At 34.3% G+C, this 13,826-nt stretch overlaps 1 long non-coding RNA gene across 2 annotated transcripts; it reads right to left on the reverse strand.

Moving 5' to 3' along the window:
• Positions 1-377: 377 nt before the first annotated feature.
• Positions 378-1,291, reverse strand: LOC111365851. 2 transcript variants are annotated; one of them, XR_002697508.1, is made up of 2 exons: positions 967-1,291; positions 378-730 (listed from the first exon to the last, which is right to left on the reverse strand). It is a non-coding gene; the product is annotated as an uncharacterized LOC111365851 (long non-coding RNA). The 2 variants fall into 2 exon arrangements; XR_002697509.1 differs by having other exon boundaries at positions 959-1,291.
• Between the last annotated feature and the right edge of the window lie 12,535 nt (positions 1,292-13,826).

Here is a 13,826-nt window from a genome sequence, read left to right on the forward strand (position 1 = left end):
TCAGTAGAACACCAAGTTACTTTTAGTTCTTTACTTTAAAAGTTATTCCATATTTTGCAACAGGCTGGTTGGTGTTGTAATGAACTACTTGAATTACTTTACTGTGCTTTCTTAATGGAATGAATGAAAGCTTTTTTGATGTTATTGGTAACGAACTATTTGGTGTTGTAATTTGCATTCATTTAAACATCAAATTGCACAAGTTAAATGCAATATGATGCATCAGAACTTTGCATCAGAATGCATTTAACCTGTGCAATTGCATCCTCATAGTTGATGCTTCAGATTGCAGCAACTCATCAACTAGCAATTGGCATATAGCTGATGCTCCTGATTGCACCATAAAGCATCTTAAGGCTCAATGCAATTGTCATATACAAAACACAATAAAAGATTAACATTTCAAACTAAATCCTTAAACACATGAAGGATTAAATTAAATTCCATTCATTTATAGGTTCAATATACATAGAACACAAGCCACCAATTTTCCTATTACACTACAGGGAAAAATGTTAACATAGTGGCTCCAATCATGAAGGCAATTTTCCTTTATGTAAATCAAATGATCAAGACGTCCATAACGAATAAGCACGTGATCGATTGTATCAGCCCTGTTTTGTGGCACTAATAATGAAGACACTTTTCTTTGCATTCATTCTATTTCTGTAAGAATTTGATTCAATTCCATGTCAATTGCACACCCAGCGTCTCCAACGTTGCATACTCTCTGCCAAAAAAAAAAAAAAGAATTTATTCTAGTATTGCAATTATCATCTCGAATTGGAGGGGACCACAAGTTGATGCCAAGTAATTTTCTTACACACAAAGTTCAATAAATTATTCCAGTCTCATGGATGCAACGTGAAATTAAAAAATATAACCAATCACCAAACCAAAAAATTTATTGTTGTGAAAACCTACAGCAAAATAAATAAATAAATAAAAATCACTCAACTAATCAACCTCTTTGGAGTCAAAAATCTGAGGGGAGTTTACTTTTCCACTATCTATTTGTTTCAAAATGCCATAGTTCCTTTGTTGTGGAAGCCTAGTGGAGCATCGGATTTCAGGTTCCATTTCATTCGAACTGTCAGCTCCTTATTCACCCTTTCTTCTCGCGAATAAAGAAATCATACATACTACCAACTAATCAGCCTCTCTTTAGAGTCAATTGTGTGTGTGTATTTCCTAAACATCAAGATTCAAGCTGGAATTTTGGTGACGAATTTTAGGGTTCTTCATGGATTTGGGGTTGAATTTGAGTTTCAAATGTAGCTGCAAAAAACGGGTTTTAATTTGTGGTCCAATTGGCGTGATTAAATTTGTTACTTGCCACGTCATATTTTCGTTGAACACATGGCATATTCTGTTGGTAGAAGATAACAGAGATAAAACGGGTGATAAACGGGTAAGATATTGAATAGATGGGTGAGCAGTGGGTTATATTTTATTGTCCAGTATAGGTTAAAGTTCGGTGAGCATTCATTAAATTAACTCTTTATTTGGGACTTTTAAAGACTTTTTGGAATTTAAAAAATTTAAGGGTATTCAATGTAGACTTTTTAAACTCTTATAGACTGATAAAATCTTTAAAAGTTATAATGTATTTAATTAAAGTTTTATAAAAGTCTCTATAAATCTCGAGGTATTCAAATTGTTCATAAACTTTTAAGGATGTTTATAAAAGTTTCTAGAGTACTAATTTTTAAGCAGAAAATACTAAAATAAAATCTTAAAATTTTTCTCTTATTCATTCAAGATTTTGGGAGACTTTTACCCCAAAAATTCACACATAATTTTTTTTTTCAATATCTTTCTTTCTTTTTCCGATCTACAAAAATTAGAGTTATGATTAGAAATTATTTTTTCTATTGATATATTTATTTTTCTTTTTTACTCCCCCTTACTTTTTATCTCCATTTTCTATGAAAACTTTAAATTGTAACTAAAGAGTCTTATAAAAATTTTCATCATTTTTTTATGAAAAATATCTATTTGCAAATGAAAATTATAAGATTTTATATAAAAAAGACTATTTATAAATAAATTTAATTTGAATATATTGATTCGTTGTTTACTCTTTAAAGGTACGTCACATTGACAATTATTTAGATTATTATTTATTTAATTAAGGTGACATATTTATTCTTTTAAAAATATTTTTTATTACATGAGAGGTGAAAGAGAATTGTGGGAATCACCACCTCGTATGTGAGAATTTTATAATATTGTTCTAGACTCACGTGAATTCCATTTTAAACGAAAAAGTCTTCAAAAGTTTTTAAATTCTACAAAAGTCTATAAAAAGTTTTAAAATGAAAATCCATAGAAATCTATGAAAGACTTCAATTAATTTCATACAAATTCATCAAAAAAGTCTACGAAATTCACAAAAGTCATCGCCTAAAAAAAGTTCTTAAAAGTCTTTAAAAGTTCCAATTGAATACACTCTTAAGGTCTGTTTGATTGAAACAAATTCCATGAAAAATGTCACATTTAAGAAATTCGTTTTCTACTTTGGCTGTTGATATGAAAGTGGAAATAAAGCTCGAATTTCAAGATACAAACACTTAAAGCATGTTTTTAGCCAATTCCATGGAAATCGAATTCCTATGGTTTTGATGATTTTTTTTCCCAACTTACATGCAATTGATTTGCTTTTTCTACCTTTGTAATCAAACGAACACTGGTTTGCTTAATGTGTTGATGGCGAAAAAGTTGATACTGAATTGGTATAAATTTGGGGATCTCATAGCAATAACTAAGTGAAATTAAGTTATGGACTATTTGGTTGAGCCAATTAGGGAAAATTGTAGTAGTGGTCCCAAACCTTTTCAATTTTTACAAATTTTATTCCAACCTTCATTTTGTGCCAGGGAAGGTCCCCAACCTTTCATAAATATGCAGTTGGAGTCCAAATGGATGGAATTTGACCATTAATTGACCTAAAAGACAAAATTTTAACAATTTCGACCATATTAGTAAGGGCAAAATGGTAACTTTGCATTTATCCCTAAAAATAAGTTAAAAATTAAATTAAGAAATAAACAAAAAGGAAAATGAAAATCCTCATCTTCCACCCCTCACCATTGGACCTACCCCAAAACCAAAAAAAAATTTAAAAATAAAAATAAAAATAAACAATCGCCGACACCATTGTACCCTATCCAAAACCAAAAAAACATAAACAATCGTCAACCACTCAAACTGAAATGAGGTTCACGGGAAAATCAAGTATCATGGAATCTAAACAACCACAACCACCATCTCCATCCCTCCTCGGCCGCCTAATAAACCTAGACACTGCAATCTCTCTCCACCTCTATACCTTCTTTCATCCTATCTTACCCTTCTCGATCCTCAAATTTTTGGAGTTCTTCGATGATGGCGGTCTCTTTTTCCCCATCATTCCCTCACTTCTCTTCATTGGTCTTCTCAAACACTTCATCCAACGCCCTCGCTCAGTTCCTCTCTTTCATTGTTGACCATGCGGATCTTTCCCTGGTGGGCACTCTATAGAGTTTCCTTCGTTGCCACCCTTATTAGCTTCTATTCAGCTTCAGTGGAACAAATTTTGGTAACCCGATTGAAGTTTGATGCTAATATACGCTTGTTGAGTATTTTGTTGTGATTGTAGGGGTATGGGCAAAAATTACCTCAGCTTCGCAGGTATTTCTGGGTCAGCATTTCATGCTTTATGTTGTGGCTGGAGCATGTTTGTGTCCCACCGGTGTGGGTGGGAGTTAGGGAAGAAGAAAGTGTTGATCACCGGCCTTTCTATTTTCATGAGGGGTGGGGTAGGTTGGGGTAAGGGATTGGGGTAGATTTCTTTAATATTTTTTTTGGTTTTTGTTTTTTAATTTTTTGTGTAAAAAAAATGTAAAGTTACCCTTTGTCCTTTTAAAATTAGTCAAAATTGGAGTTAATGTCAATTCTTTGGTCAACTAAAGGTCAATTGGATGGATTCCATTCATTTGAACTTCAGTTGCATATTTATGAAATGGTAGAGATCTTTTTTAGCACAAAATGAAAGTTAGGATAAAGTTTACAAAAATTAAAAACGTTTGGGACCGCTGCTACAATTTTCCCAACCAATTATGAGAGAGAGAGAGAGAGAGAGAGAGAGGATTATTTTTAAGATTTCATCTTTACTTCAATATTGTAGTATTATTTGGAATAAAATTGAAGAATTGTATTATCTAAATAATCTATAATATTTTAAAATGATATGAATTATTTTTTGGACGATTTTAACACCTATAATTCAATTATTTCAATAATACTTTACTTTTCGTTTTTCGATATGTAATAAATACTACAAAATTATTGTTATTTATGAAATTTGAGTTATTCTAATTCTTAATGAATTAACATTCATATTCATCTAGATTCAATGAATTTTCACTTGATGACTATTGAATTAGATGAATCTAGAGTTATTATAGATGAATTTATTTATATTTATGTATCTGAAAATTTTAAAGAGTGTTTAAATTTATGTATTAATTTTTATGTATCAAATGTAATATAAAAGATTGCTTATTTATAGTATTTAATCATTAAAAAAAGTTGAATAATAGAAATTGAATTTTGAGAGTACAATTTGAATACAATTTTCTTCTCTTAAATTTCTACACTAAATTTTATTTTCTTTAATTTGTTTGAGACTCATCAAATTTTCAAACAAATTGGTATCAAATATTACTTTTCCATCATTTATAAAGTATTTTAGAATAATGTGCAATACATATTTAAGTTTGACTAGTTTATTAAAATTGTGTATGTGGTGTAATCTTGACAGAGATAACAGGGGAAAATTACCTCTAACCCTTCTTTTTAAATTCTAGTTTCAAAATTCACATTTTAAATATTCTTTTTCAACAGGTGATAATTACCTTTTTTTTAAAAATAAAATAAAATACATAACCTATTAAGTAATTAATTCAATACGCACTCCAGTCTGACTAAATATCTCTCTCTAAGTCTCCATTCCACCATACTCAATACCCACCCAAATCAGACAGATTCTCTCCGTCTCCATCACCACTTCCATATCTCATTCCTCCACCAGCATCGCCATCATCCATAACGGCATCCCCACCTCGACATTGTTATTCTTCACAACAAACGAATCGAGAACATAATAAGTATTCTTCAAAGTTTCCCCCATAGTTATAGATCCATCAGTAACTAAAAGTAAATAAGAAGAAGAATGATGTGGCAGATCTAGATTAGGTGCTGATATTGATGCCATGACCTTCGACGAAGCTATTTGAGCCCATTTTCTCGAAATTCATTTAGGGAGAGTTTGATTGTAAGTGTAAAATTTATATGGAGAGAAAATAAATTTTAAACAATTGAATTGTCATGACTTATTTCAATGAAAATTATCAATTAAATGTGTTTGACTGATTTAATTTTCAATTTAGAAATTATTATAATTGTCAATTTTTTATTGGTGGTTAGATGAAAGAGAAAGGGGATAGATGAAAGAGAGAGAATGTGATTACCTAGAAAATAAAAACCACATCTCCCTAAAGAAAATATTTTCCTTATTTTCGAGGAAAATATGATCATGTGACCAAAAGTTGGAAATCATTTTTCATGGAAAAAATTATCAAACACTCAAAAAGTAGGAATTTGGGTGGAAAAATGACATTTTTAATGGAAAATAATGCTAATAAAAAACACCCTTAGATTTTTCCTAAAAAAATTATGCAACTGAAGGGCAACCTAGCACAGATCTTGTTCTTAATAATTTAATTAATTCTTTTAATTGCTCATTTAAATACTAATAATTATTTTCCTTTTTGAATTCATTCATTAAATCAATTGCCTTACAAGCTGCAACGTGGTGGTCAAGGGCGAATCAAGTTGTTGAGCCAGCACGGGCGGCTGTAATAAAATATTAAGAGCTCGTTTGATGTCATTTTTTACAAAAAATGTATTTTGGAATAGTGATTTGATGGAAAATGTGTAGTTAAAAATAATAAAATTTTTTGAATTTATGTGTAATATTATTTTATTAAAGAATATTTGATCGAAAATAAAGAAAAGAAAAATGTATTCTAAACTAAATGAGAATCAAACAAAACTTAAAATTTAAATAAAATAATTATTTTGTTGAAATTGAACATATATAATTTTGTTATAGAATAAATCGTACTCACTAAATAACATTATTGCTTTGTATAATTCAAAGGAAGAACATGATATTTGAATTTTTACAATTGCATAAAAACCACTAAAATTTTACATATATTATTTTGATAAACTTTGTGTCACAACTCATCAAGTGTCATAGTAGTCAAGCTTTCACTATATTTTAGAATAGCTCACAGGTTCGATTCTCCGCTGGCCCCTTTCCTTATTTCAATGATTTTTGGTCAAAATTGTATAACTAAAAAAGCAAAAGGAAGCGTCAACCAAAGATTCGAACCCAGGACATCAAAGAAGCAAAAGGAAGCACCAACCAACTTGGCTAGAAAGAACATTTGGAAGAAAAATTACTTACCAGTAATATATACTATATATTACTCTGTTCTCAGCCAAAAAAAAATGGCTCCTAGTGGATCCAGCATGCGCGACCGCGGGGGCTCATCGGGTGTTGGACCCGCCAGTGGTGGTGGTGCCTTTCTAATTTGCTTTAAAGTGCAATGCATGACAGCCAAATAAACCTATACATTCCCAGTTGCAATTTCTGGGTGCGTTGGGGTTTTAATAATATTTTAACCTCAAAAATCACAATTTTCTTATCATTGAGCAATGCGCAACTCTAATAAGTTGTTTGGCATAACTTTTACTTCCTGTAGAAGAGTTTTTGAAAGAAATTATTTTAATTTTTATTTAAAAACTAATATTTAAATGTATTTTCTATTCCGGAAGTACTTTTAGAGGAAGCAACATTGAACCAGCTTCCTCTAAAAACTCTTTTAACCACCAAAAGTACTTTAACAAAATTAGCCAAACGAGTTCAAAAGCAATTTTTGAATCTCAAAAGCTCCTTTTAACTTTTCAAAAGCTATGTCAAAAGGGCTCTAAGACACTGTAATGGTCGAAGTTGATTTGAACACGCCGATAGTGATGGGCAGCAAAATTGGTGTGGTTTGTTGGTAATATGTGCGGCAAAAATACTGGGTTTCAAAAAGGTCGGAATTTGTTTAAGATTCTTTATTGTCATATAGTAGGCAACCAGTTCAACGTGTAAGTCCTGTTAGTTCATATGAAATGCAAAGAGGATGTGGTAAGGCAAAATGATTCTGCCTTAGCTTTTAGATTGGAAATTCTCTTAATATGTGAATCTGCAAGTATGTTCTCGTGATTATGATGGTTTGTGACTAATAGAGATAGTGTGATTTGTGCTAAGGGAATAACATGGTGATATTGACAGTGGTGATGAGAGTGTTGGTGGGTGGATGGAATGGAGTGGGTGGAATGAAATGTGATTGTGACCAATTATTGTATAATTGTGATAAAAAAATAAACATGATCTAAAAATTGTGTGATTTTTAATTAAATTTGTAATTGTGACGTATAATATGTATATTTACAGTCGATAAATAAGTTGTGATCAATTAATTTGATATTTATGACCATGAAATAAGTTGTCATAAATTAATTTGAAAAATTGTGACCGATAAATTAATTGTGACTTATAAAAATGTATGATTTGTAACTAAATTTGCAATTGTGACCCAGATTTTATTCTTTGTGATTGAGATGTTCTGTGAATTATAATTCGAACGTAATTGAGACCATTAATTGTATGTTATTATGATCTACAATTGTGTTTTTATAACAGTAACCTTGTATGATTTGTATATGATATGTGAACGTGACCATAAATTATGTTTTATTGTAATTGTAACATGTTTAATTAAATTTTAGGTCACAAATTGTGACAACTAATTTTCAGAAAAAAAATTCATGATTTTAGAAAGAAAACGTGAGGTGAGAGAGAGAGAGAGCATTTGCATTTATGAATTTTTTTCTTCAAATGTTTGAAAATACAGTTTCAAAGCTATCAAACTTGTTAAAAATTTTAAAAAATTAGGCGATCACTTTTGTAAACTCTAATGAATGTTGTGACCTATAATTGAAAATCAATATATCACAGTTACATAACATACAATTTATTGATCACGGTCACACACTAAATCCTTGTTTGAGCTTCATTTTTTTAATCAAAATATATTCTTCAACAGTAATTTAACTTCATTTCAACTACATATTTTTAATAAAATAATATTACATGTAATCCCAAAACTTTTTTTTATTTTTAACCACACATTTTCCATCATAACACTATTTTCAAATACTTTTTTAATAAAAAAAAGGGACTCAAACAACCCCTAAATTAAAAATCACAAAGGTTATATTCATATACCACACAATTACATGTTAATTCATATGTGACCTCCAATAAATATTGTAACCTATAATGAAAATTAAACAGGTCACAGTCACATACCATACAATTTATTGATAATAGTTACATAGTCACAAATTGCACAAAGTTGCAGTCATGTACCACACAATCACATATTAGGTCATGTGTGACATTTAATAAATGTTGTGACCTATCATTGAAATTAAACAGGTCACAAACATATACCATACAATTTACTAGTAATTGTCACAAGTCACACAAGGTTATAGTCACATATCACACAATTTATGAGCCACAATTGCATATTAAGTCATATATGACCTCTAATAAATATTGTGGCCTATGATTGAAATTAAACATGTTATGTTCACATACTATACAATTCATTGGTCACAATAGTCACACACTAAGTCACAAATCACAAAAAGTTATAGTCATATACCACCCTATGAATCACGATTATATATTAAATTACAAATCACAATTAATAAGTCATTAATTGTTTATTATTCAAAAGTCATGCAATTCATTGTTCACAATCACTAATTTAATTATTTTAATGATCACAATCACATAATAAATCACAAATTACACAATTAATAAGTTACAAATAATTCAATTATCCAGTGTGCCGAAGGGTCCATCTTCAATAGATATTAGCCCCTCTCCTATCTATAAATGCTAATACTTTAAATTATTCATTAACACGATTGTGCAGGGCTGCATGCCTATTTACTTTAATAATCCCTTCATAAAAAGAAAAGAAAGAAAAAGTAAAACAAAACAAAACAAAACAATTTTCCCACCTTTCTCCTTCATCACTACAGTACTTATTCTCCTTATGCCATCATACGAAAATTGAGCGTTAGGCTACTGTATAATACCATTGACTACCAAAGGCTTTAACTATCCTTATTCAACATATTAAGCCAAGTGAGATTCTTAAAAATTGGGGCACTTAGTTGTCTTGGTATTTACAAATCGGCGTAGGAGGAAGAGATCACCACCTATTGACACATAAAAATTCAGCCCAAATCGAACAGCCCAAGGAATGAAGCCTAATTGGAGGATCCCCAAATCAGATAGCCCAAAGAACGAAGCCCAATCGAACAAATCAAGATGAAGGCCCAAATAAGGAGGCCCAAGAACGCGGTAACGCCATCGCCCAAGTTTGCAAGTCGCCCAGGATTTGAGCGAATGGAGTGTCATACAGTCGCCCAGAGCTGTTACTATTCTCGCCCAAACCTTCAAATCGCCCAAGGTATTAATAAACATAACGCGTCATGGTTATCAAGAAGTGCAGTTATCAAAGCAGTTATTAAAGCAGCCCTACCACGTTCCACGATTCATGGAATTCAATCGAAAACGGTTGAACGATGAAGGATAATGGCAGCAGTTAAAAGGCAGTTTTCATGACAAGGTGGCCATTACGAAGAAAGTGGGTAGTTATAGGACGATCAAGCAGTTTTGAGAGTAGTTGATCACAAAGAGATCGTCTATGAAGTATAAAAGGGAGAAAGGACATAGAAGCAAGGGACCGAATCCAAAACTCTCAAATAGAGAATATGTAATTTTCATTTCCTTAGTTTTTAGACTTAAACACTTTCCTTTCAGTAACTCGTGTGCTTGCGCCCCTTGGAGGCACGTTATTTTTCATTTCCAATTGTAAAGTCATCGCCAATAAAAGAACACCCCTTTTTGGGACTTTGTCTCAAGAGGTTTGTCCCTTACACAATCGTCTGATCCTTTTTAATTGTTAGCGACTAACTCGCGCGAAACAATTTGGCACGCCCGGTGGGACAGTGGTGTTAGGTGTTGAAAGTGCCTCAGAGATCCGATAAGGAAGCAGCAAGTCAGGGAGGAATCCAGTCTGTAATCGAGCGATATGAGGAGCAGCCTGCCTCTCCACGAACAGATGGACAAAATCAGAGCAGTAACAGTCGTTACGAATCAATGACGGAGTTGAGTCCTCGAACCATGCGTGCATTACTTGGAGAACTCACGCAAGACGTCGTTGAACAGGATGCCATTGAATCAGGACGAATTACGTTCGATGATAAGAAAAAGATGGCAGTGGACGAGAATCCTTTCCCACAGCCACTTGGAGTAAACATGGTGACATCTGGATTTAAAAACAAGTTGCCAAAATTCAAGTTAGTCGTAGATGATGGACAAGAAGATCCTAGACCACATCCCAGCGTCTTTGAACGAATCAAGGGGAAAGAACCAAAAAAGGACATAGACGTCTTGTGTGCAAGGTGTAAAAGAGAAGTAAATGAAAACACGGAGAAACCAGGGACATGGCAGCATCCTCATCGCCCTGCCTTCTTCCCAAACATTCAGCCTGGTAGAGGGCGAGGTACATCATTCTATAGAGGACCGCCTTTTGAAAGGCAGTTCAGGCCAACAGATACTGGAAGAACATTTAGGCCGCAACCTCGCCGGCCAAATGTATGGCATTCATTCCAGTACACTGCAGGAAGGGCAATACCCTTCGATGAGATGACTAGGACCCAACAAAGGCGTTTCCAACGAAACTACGGACGGATGATGAGGCAGCAACAGGGAATGCCACATCCTAAAGCGCCTAAACTACTCAAGGTAGCAAATCAAAATGTCCTCAAAAATAGTGAAGAGACTGGTACAGATGAATCAATGAAGGAACTGCTAGAAACTTCTTCTGGGAGATCAAAGTTTGAGCGGGACAGAAGGGATGAAGAAGATCCAGATCAGCCCCTTGCTATCCAATTCGGTACGTTGCCTCCTGTAGTGGCCAATAATTACCTACTGGCCAATGAATTCAAGAATAAGGAAAAAGAAGAAGAGAGGGAAGACAACGAAGAAGAAGCTTGCGTGTTGGTATGTGAAAAAGGTCAGACTTCTAGGGAGGCCTACAACGACGAGGAGGACGATGGGATGACAGACATTGAAGAAGAAATCGACCTAGAAGCAGAAAGGAAAAAGAGAGGAGTATCGCGCAATACTCTGTTTAAGCAACTGCATCAAGAGGGAGTTCGCGAAGTAGACTTGTTGGAGGAGCCATCTGTGCGTCCTTTCGATTTCTACGTACTGTACGGGACACCCAAAAGGAAGAAGAGAGTGCCTCGCTCTGAAAAGTATGGGTCACCTCCAAGAATAATGCCCCCTCCCACAGGTTGGATAACTGATGAGGAAGCACTAGGAAAAAATAAGAAGGAAGTTTAGGAGACAAAGGATCAGCGTAATATACTACAGGTCGACTTATCACAGGGGGATAATTCGACAGCAAACAAGCAAGAAGTAGAAATAGAGGCTGCCGAAAAGGTTATTTTTAAACAGCCAGCCATGAAATTGACTAAACACTTGAGGCCATTATACGTTAAAGCCCGAGTTAACGGCGTCCCAGTGGCAAAAGTGCTTGTCGACAATGGAGCAGCTATAAACACCATTCCATCTAGGATGATGAGAAAGTTCGCAAAGACAGAGGGTGACATGATTCCTACAGAAGTCATCCTCACTAGCTTCAATGGAGGAGCAACTTCAGCTAAGGGAGTTATGCCATTGGACATAGCTATAGGTATGACTACTAGGACCACTGTCTTCTTTGTAATAGATGGTCCTACTAGTTACAACGTGCTCCTAGGAAGAGATTGGATACACGGAAGTCACTGTATACCCTCGTCGCTCCATCAATGCCTGATCTTTTGGAATGACAAAGGCGAAGCAGAGGTGGTACAGGCTGATCATAGGCCTTTTGTCGCAGAAGCAAACTCAGTGGAAAAGTTCATGTACGAAGGAAACTATGGACCTGTCAGAGTAGTACAAGACGGGGAAGAAACTCAGGTTGTTGCGCAAAGCGAAGAACCATTCTCAGTAGACGCACTCACTGAGATGTTGAAACAGATGAGGCCAAATATAGTGGCCCTGGAAGAGCCAGTAATTGGCAAAAGAATAATTAAGGAGTCTTGAATAGACTTTAAGTTACAAAAGCAAATGGCCGACATTGAGGCCTTCAAAGCCAGACTGATGGCTTTCAATAAGGAATGCAATGACAAGGCGAAGGAAGAGACTGCCCTAAAAGCGCTGAAGGACAAGTTGGCAGTATTCGAATTAGAGCAAAGCATTGACCGAGAAGTCAACAAGGTGGACTGTTTGTAAGAGGAAGTACTTATAAGAGAACTGGACGACGAAGTGATACGGATTGCCAAACCTGGATACGCTCAAGCACAAGACCCTCTGACCAAAGTAAATTTTGGCGATGAAGGAGAAGATCACCCAACGTTCATCAGGCATATGCTCGACCAAGAGGTTAGTAACAAATTAATCGCTTTGTTAAAAGAGTACAAAGATTATTTTGCTTGGGAATATGAACAAATGCCTGGTTTAGATAGAGACTTGGTGGAACATAGGTTACCAACTAAGCCTAATTTTAAACCTCATGGCAACCTCCTAGGCGTTTTGCTCCTAATGTACTCCCTGAGATTAAGAAAGAGATGGAGCGATTATTGAAAGCAGGTTTTATAAGAACAGCCAGATATATTGAATGGTCGTCGAATATTGTGCCAGTACTAAAAAAGAATGGTAAACTAAGGGTGTGTATAGACTTTAGGAATTTAAATATAACTACACCCAAAGATGAGTATCCAATGCCCACGGTGGACTCTTTAGTAGATTCAGCTGCCGGACATGTCATGTATTCTTTCATGGATGGGTATTCAGGATACAATCAAATTTATATAGCTGAAGAAGACATACACAAAACTGCCTTTTGATGCCTTGGGTCTCTAGGATGTTTTGAATGGGTGGTTATGCCTTTCGGCCTGAAAAATATAGGGGCAACTTATCAAAGGGCAATGAATTTAATCTTTTATGATATGATAGGCAAGTTTGTTGAGGTGTATGTAGACGACATAGTAGTCAAGTCCATTAAAGAAGAGGACCATTTTGAACAGTTAAGATGTTCGTTTGAACGAATGAGGCAATATAAGCTAAAGTTGAATCCCTTGAAGTGTGCATTTGGTGTTAATGCAGGGAACTTTCTTGGTTTCTTAGTACACAAGAGAGGGATTGAACTTGATAAAAATAAAGCGAAGGCTATCTTAGAAGCCAAACCACCTAGCAACAAAAAGGAGTTGCAAAGGTTTCTAGGCCAAGTAAATTTTTTAAGATGCTTTATTTCTAACTGTGCAGGGCGAACTAAAGTCTTTTCACCGCTATTAAAGCTGAAAAATCAGGACGAATTCGTCTGGAAAGAAGAACATCAAAAGACTTTTGAAAGCCTGAAGACATATCTATCAAGTCCACCAGTGTTGGTGTCACCAATCCAAGGACGGCCAATGAAAGTGTATGTATCGGCTGAAAAAGAATCAATAGCTGGAATGGTCGCACAGGAAGACCAATTTGGTGAAGAAAGGGCAATTTACTACTTAAGTAGACAGTTAACGAAATGTGAATG

Source organism: Olea europaea, chromosome 17, assembly GCF_002742605.1.
Source record: "Olea europaea var. sylvestris chromosome 17, O_europaea_v1, whole genome shotgun sequence".
In the NCBI taxonomy this organism is placed as follows: Eukaryota; Viridiplantae; Streptophyta; class Magnoliopsida; order Lamiales; family Oleaceae; genus Olea; species Olea europaea.